The 7,593-nt window shown below is 43.1% G+C and overlaps 1 long non-coding RNA gene across 1 annotated transcript; it reads left to right on the top strand.

Moving 5' to 3' along the window:
* The first annotated feature begins 3,291 nt into the window (after positions 1-3,291).
* LOC117347054 lies at positions 3,292-5,548 on the top strand. The gene is made up of 3 exons (XR_004536713.1): positions 3,292-3,492; positions 3,948-4,049; positions 4,687-5,548. It is a non-coding gene; the product is annotated as an uncharacterized LOC117347054 (long non-coding RNA).
* Positions 5,549-7,593: the final 2,045 nt, after the last annotated feature.

Here is a 7,593-nt window from a genome sequence, read left to right as displayed (position 1 = left end):
TAGATCATTAGACAGTCTCTGGAACTTCAGGAAGGCCATGAAAACCTTCCTCTTTACAAACCCAGCTGCTTAAAAAAAACCGCGTCTGCAAATAGATGGATCTCAAAAGCAACGACTAATACACTAAACGGAATCTCATTAAAACTCGTATGCCATTGCAAATATAACTTGAATTGCTACCACATTCTCTGACAACGATGCACCCACCTCCAAAGAAAAAGTTATTTTACCTCTATGCTATGCCTTATCTATACAGAAAATACTGCAGTTTAAACCACCCTATGTCCACTAAGTCTGCATTTTTAAGTCTGTATGTTATATCTATACTGTAAATGATGTAATCTAAAAACCCCTATGTCTATACTGTAAATGCTTATTTTTCACTAAAGTTTGTCCTTGTAACCCGTTCTGGGCTCTTTTTGGAAAGATGGGCTAAAATAAATGAGTAAATAAATAAATACTGTTATATACTGTGTATCTGGACTCAACTGTACTAAAAATGTGTTTCAAATAGAACGATCAGAAGTGTGAAGGCTCTGGCAAGTTTTAAAGGTTTGAGAGATTTGCATGAAAGAAATCCAAAGGAAGTGGTGGGATGTCAGCCTTGCCCTAAGCGTCTGCTAATGGAAAGTCATTAGCTTATTACATTTCCCCTGCCTAAGTGCTATTTACTTTATCCCCTGGGAACTCTGAGCCTCATGGTATGTAATCTCTCCAAATGCTTTGAAGTAGAATGCAAAGGTACCAGAAGGGAATTCACAGGGGGAGATAGGCCCAGGTTCACTAACCTGCCCAATCGGGCCCGATCTGGGCAGGACCGATGAATTCAGGAAAGAAAAATATGCAGATGGGGGGCGATCGAAGGAACGCCCCCATCTGCCTGTACGGATCGCTGTTATGCGATCTGCGCGCATGCGCAGATGATCTATAGATCGTCTGCGCATGCATGTTCGAGACACAACCTTTTGCTGTCCAAATTCTCCCTGTCAGGACTAATCAACCTGACCACCTTACTCTGTTGTACCAGATCCCCAGTCAGAGTAAGGTGGTCAGGTTGATTAGTCCTGACAGGGAGAATTTGGACAGCAATAGGAAGTCTGATGGTGGGAGGCTCTGTGGGGACCTATATACTGGTGGAGAGAATTCCAGTAGTGGCGGGATCTATAAGGACCTATACACTGGCAGGAAACAGCTAAATGTAGCTGGAGGGCCTGGTAGAGCTTGGAGTTGAGAAAATGACTCAGGCTTGATGACCAGCATGGGATCAATGAAGAAAGTTCCAGATGGTGGAGACCCAAGAGGCCAGGGAGTGAGGGACTGGTGGTGGCCCCATAAGAGGCAACAGGAAGAGCTGGCAGAGTCCAAGGCTGAGGGGGTCAGGTGGTTGATTGGTGGCAAGGCAGGTGGTGACCAGCGGGGAGACCAGCAATTGCACCGAGAGCCTTTGGAGAGGGCCCCAGGTGAAGCAGCCTCAGAGACCCTGGAAACATTGACCAAGATCTAAGGAGTATCTGGCGGAGGGACTGGGACAGTGGCAACCAGCAGCAGAGTGACCAGTAATGGCACCGGAGGCTACTGAAGATGGAGAAGGCCAATGCAGGGTTGCAGGAAGGACTCAAGAGACCTGGAGAGATGGAGTTCAGGGAGGACCCATGAGAGCTAGCGGAGTCAAGGGAGGAACTAGGAGAATGATGAGTCCAAGGAGAACCTTGGGACGAACAGGAGGTTGGGAAGACCTGGTCATATGTTTTAAAAACTGTGTCTAACCCTGTTTGTATTGTGTTTTACAGAGAACAAAGGTGACTGAGGGTGGATATGTGATGGGTATTACTACTCGGCCCAGTCACATGATGACATACATCTATTGGGAAAACTGAACAAACCAGATTATTACAGAAAGCTACATAGAAAACTCATGCAAAAGGAATATCTTGGTTATATTCACTTAACAAAAGAGCCAAATAAAGAATAAGTGACCACGGATTATAAACATACATGGAACCAAAACCCCAAGAAGTCAGATCTTGCATGTAGTACAACAGGGAAAAGGGACAAAAGTACCCATATAATAAGAAGACAAAAAACCCCAAACTATCAATATACGCACAAGATCAACAAAAAAATAGCTGATATGGAAAGGATATATCTAGCAAGGGCTGTGTTTCAGGCTTAGCCATGTTTTTAAAATTATTCTTTGTTACCCTCCAGATGTTTTTTCCCTAATTGTACCTTTATCTTCTTTAAAGATTATAATTCATCCCTCTCTGCTTTCGTATCGGTAATTATTTGTATGTTACATTGTACGTTTATTTGTATAAAATTGTTTCATTTTTTTGTCTCCTAATTTTAAATTCTCATACGCATTGAAGTACTTGACATTGCGTGTACAACAAACTTTTAATAGAAACATAGAAATGATGGCAGAAAAGGGCCATGGCCCATCCAGTCTGCCCACACCAAGACCCACCCCCTATCTACCTCCATGAAGAGATCCGACATGCCAATCCCATCTTTTCTTAAAATCTGCCACACTGCTGGCCTCAATTACCTGTTGTGGAAGACTATTCCAGCGATCAACCACCCTTTCGGTGAAGAAGTATTTTCTGGTATCACCATGAAATTTGCCACCCTTGAAACATAGAGCACCTTCCTCAGGAGTCCTGATCAGAAGTCAGGATAAATTTGTTTATCAACTTATGTTCACAGTCCAAAAATGCTCTCTTTGGTTAATTCATTACTTTTGGGTCATATTCACTTCCCAAGGAATTTCAGCCTTTGGACACGAGTACAAGATGCAAGCTGGGTTTATTTAAACAAATATATATTGCGGCTAATGTCACCACCTTTATGTGCAAATTTCCTTTTTACAGTTTTGGTTACTTGTTAAGACCCCTGATGAAGGAGTGTTAACCGAAACACGGACCTTGTTGGATCCCCTGGTTTGTATAAAGGTGGTGACATTAGCCGCAATATATATTTGTTTATATAAACCCAGCCAGCGTCTTGTACTCTTGTCTGCAGTTTTTTCTTTGGGGTTCTTTTATCAAGCCGCGCTAGCGGGGTTAGCGCGTCGGACATTTCATCACGCGCTAACCCCCGCGGCAAGCAAAAAAACTAACGCCTGGTCAATGGAGGCATTAGCGACTAGCGCGGCAGGTGGTTTAATGTGCGGTATTCCGCGCATTAAACCCCTACCGCGCCTTGATAAAAGGACCCCTTTGTTTGTTTTGATTGCGCTTTACTGTAGACAGATTTGGATTGTGTTTTTTGCTTTTATTTCAGTCTGTGGAACACCTTGCTTCTGACTTCTGTTCACTGCCCAAGAAGTTTCAGCCTGTGTGTATGTTCCATGCATGTAGTACAGCACCAGAGAAACAGAGATGCGTTTCCTTCTGTGCAAAATATAAAGATGGTGTTGGGGAGGAGTACAACTAGGGAAATTGCCCTTGGCCCTCTCACCAGAGAGATCTGCAAGCCTGCCAGAAGATGAAGGTTGGTTGGACTGAGAACTTTTCAGCGGCTCCTTATATATGACCTCTATGACATCATAATTCCTTCCTTGGAAGGAAAGCAAGCCACAAAATTTACTCCCCCATATAGTTCTGCTAGGGCATCACCATAGTACAGAGCAAGCAATTTTACCCTGAGGCTCACTGTCATTTTTAGGGCATTTCATGACCGGGGGACACAGGATTATAAGCTTTCCCGAAAAGGAGCCATCTCTAACATGTGATTGTTAAGAAATGTGTAATCTAAGTAGCACTACAGAGGTGAGAAACAGTTATATTTGTACTGCAGAATATCCTTGTTAGGTAGAAATGCAGACAGTGTCAGTTCAGAGGAATATGTTACCTGCAACCAGAGGAAAACCCTATTTTGTCCTCATCTAATCCAGAAGCTTCCACTGATCCCAATTTTTTTTTTTCATTTACATAACTTGACAACAGATTCAGCTTTTGAAACTAGCATCTCTTGTATCTACTCTACGAAGCTGCTTGTCATCCTGTGGGGAAGGTCTATTTTCATCTTGGAGCATTACTTAGAAGGAGGTAGGTATGGATTTTTTTTTCCTGACAGTTAACGCACTGCTGTGAAACCCAGTGACATCTCATACATCTCTTTTGAACAGTTGTGTAAGGTGTTTAAAAGTGTTTTTATCACGCAGAGGCTGAGAAATGCAAAGCTTGATTGGTTGTGTCACTTCTCCTGTCTGTGAAATGAATATCAAGCAACCAAGGCCTTTCTAGTTCTGTACCTCACTAGTTTACACAGGAGAATTAAAGCATAGCATTCTTTCCCCTGACAATACCTTTTTTTTTTTTTAAAGTTGATGGATGGGTATTAGCTTGGACAAACTATCAGCCTTTATCTGCTCTCTCCAATTAATTTTCAAGCCCATAGGTCATTACTTCCCACTACTCCCCCAGATAATTTTCACAATCTTAATGATCCTACCTCAAACTTTCAAGAACTTTCAAGAACAATCCTGTCAGCACTTCATAATTTACTAAGCTGCAAAATGGGAATGACTATATACTAGCAGTGGGGACTGCTGCTAACAGTTTAATGCAGCATCTTAACAGTGTGCAGTAATTCTCACATTAAACAGGAAGCAAGTCAAGACTGCACCTTGCAGTCAATACAGAGGCCATTACTGCAAGTAACATGCTCTTTGCTATCTGGTAGGCTAATGTGACAAGAAAAACCAGAAGAGTCGCCTCCACAACCAAACAACGATCAAGCAAACAGTGGAGACTTTCAAAACACAAGTGTGCTCCTTTAATTCAGAACTCTGCTTGACACGCATGTGTTTCGGCCTAAACGGTCTGCCTCAGGAGCCTTATGATTTGCCCAATATGTTGTGCAGAGTACAACGTATCACCGGTAAGGATAACTTCTCAAAGGACAAGTTAAACGCTGCGCAGTCACCTAATGCACTATGCAAAGCTCAACAATGCAGATCTAAGGAGCGGCTGCATTATTTTGTAATTTTGCTGCTGTTTCTAGTTTTTGCCGTTGTTCTAATTCCAGTCGGCGTTGCTCTCCATAGCTTGCTTAAAAGCCTTCTTCTCCATGGACGAGCCCCTTAGATCTGCAAACGCCAACCGGAATTCACACTCCGTTTGAATTAAAAACAGCAACAAAATTACTGAAAGTTCTGGTGGATAAGAAGATTAGGCATAGTGCCATTTCCAAAGCATTGAGTAGATGAGCCATGTAGACATGACACATTGTAAAGTGGTTTTCTTGCTTTAATCAAGATATAGATCTTTGCTAGATGAGAGATGAATGTTAGCCTGCTAAGTTCTTGCTCACATTTCTAAATCAGCAATCAGACAGCCAGATAAACATATTTAAACCCTATATTTCGATTTGTTTTTTAAGCTATTGGTTTCCAAGCCTCCACAATCATCTATTTCCACTTCTCAGGTTGATTGAGATGCTGAATATAATCTCACGTATGCCACTTCTAGAAACGCAAGCTAAATTTGTTTTGATTTCTCTTCCTGTCACTAGACGTGTCAGGGCTTTCAGAACATATTTTATACATAAACAATTATTGGGTGACTCTTGTGTCAATCATACTTCTATGAAGAACCCCATGTCACTGTGTTTTGACAGGGAGTGCAGGTTCCATGTATGAGGGGTCTTAATTATATAGGGGTTCCTGTACCATTAAGATTTAAAAAAAAATATATATATATTTATTGAATACACTCAAAAACAAACCTTGTATAGTAAAGTTGATTAAAGGAAAATAAATAAATAATGCATACTATCAATAAAATATAGCAGTAGGAAAATTCAGCTTCAGTCCACAATAATGAGAGATCTAGCACCATCAGGAGGCTACAGTAAAGGGTAAAATAATAAGCAAAGAAAAAAAGGATGAATTTTGCTTGTTAAACACATCAGTATAACTTTAATTACTGTATTTTTTGCTCCATATGACACACTTTTTTTCCACCCAAAAGTGGCTGGCTGGTTGGCCTGGAGCTGGCTGGCTGGCTTGGGGCCAGCTGGCCTTAGGCTAGCTGGCTGGTTGGCCTGATGCTGGCTGGCTGGATGGTTTGGGGTTGGTTGTCTTGCTGGTTGGCCTGGAGCTGGCTGGCTGGCCGGTTGGCCTGGAGCTGGCCTGGGGCTGACTGGTTGGTCTGGAGCTGGCAGGCTGGCTGGATGGTTTGTGGCTTGCTGGTTGGCCTGGAGCTGGCTGGCTTGGAGCTGGCTGGCCTTGGACTGGCTGGCTGGTTTGGGGCTGGCTGGCCTTGGGCTGGCTGGCTGGTTGGCCTGGAGCTGGCTGTCTAGCTTGGGGCTGGCTGGCTGGTTTGTGGCTGGCTGGCTGGCAGGTTGGCCTAGAGCTGGCTTGCTGGTTTGGGGCTGGCTGGCCTGTGGCTGGCTGGTTTGGGGCTGGCGGGCTGGCTAGGGGCAGGCTGGCTTAGGGCTGCCTACCATTAGACATGCCTACCACTAGATGTGCCCTGTACCCTGTCCTGGCCTACCACTAGACCACCAGAGGGGGGGACAGGGCAGGGCACACCATTTGGTTCAGAAATTTTTTTTTCTTGTTTTTTCCTCCTCTAGAGGTGAGCATGTCTTATGGTCAGGTGCGAAAAATACAGTACATATTTGATTTGATTTATTTATTTAATATACCACTGACATTTATTTAATATACTATTGACATTTTAAAGTGGTTACAATAAAGCAATAAATAATTCAATTATAGTCACATAATACTGCCAGAAGGATGCTGGGCTGTATAAAGAGAGGCGTAGTCAGTAGAAGGAAGAAGGTGTTGATGCCCCTGTACAGGTCATTGGTGAGGCCCCACTTGGAGTATTGTGTTCAGTTTTGGAGACCGTATCTGGCAAAAGACGTAAGAAGACTTGAGGCGGTCCAGAGGAGGGCGACGAAAATGATAGGAGGCTTGCGCCAGAAGACATATGAGGAGAGACTGGAAGTCCTGAATATGTATACCCTAGAGGAAAGGAGAGACAGGGGAGATATAATTCAGACGTTCAAATACTTGAAGGGTATTAACGTAGAACAAAATCTTTTCCAGAGAAAGGAAAATGGTAAAACCAGAGGACATAATTTGAGGTTGAGGGGTGGTAGATTCAGGGGCAATGTTAGGAAATTCTACTTTACGGAGAGGGTAGTGGATGCCTGGAATACGCTCCCGAGAGAGGTGGTGGAGAGTAAAACTGTGACTGAGTTCAAAGAAGCGTGGGATGAACACAGAAGATTTAGAATCAGAAAATAATATTAAATATTGAACTAGGCCAGTTACTGGGCAGACTTGCACGGTCTGTGTCGGTGTATGGCCGTTTGGTGAAGGATAGGCAGGGGAGGGCTTCAATGGCTGGGAGGGTGTAGATGGGCTGGAGTAAGTCTTAACAGAGATTTTGGCAGTTGGAACCCAAGCACAGTACCGGGTAAAGCTTTGGATTCTTGCCCAGAAATAGCTAAGAAGAAAAATTAAAAAAAATTAAATTAAATTAAAAAAAAATTTTTTTTAATTGAATCAAGTTGGGCAGACTGGATGGACCATTCGGGTCTTTATCTGCCGTCATCTACTATGTTACTATGTTA

Source organism: Geotrypetes seraphini, chromosome 13 (genome assembly GCF_902459505.1).
Source record: "Geotrypetes seraphini chromosome 13, aGeoSer1.1, whole genome shotgun sequence".
Classification (NCBI taxonomy): domain Eukaryota; kingdom Metazoa; phylum Chordata; class Amphibia; order Gymnophiona; family Dermophiidae; genus Geotrypetes; species Geotrypetes seraphini.
The sequence above is the reverse complement of the archived record's forward strand: the minus strand, read 5'-3'. Positions and strand labels throughout refer to the sequence as shown.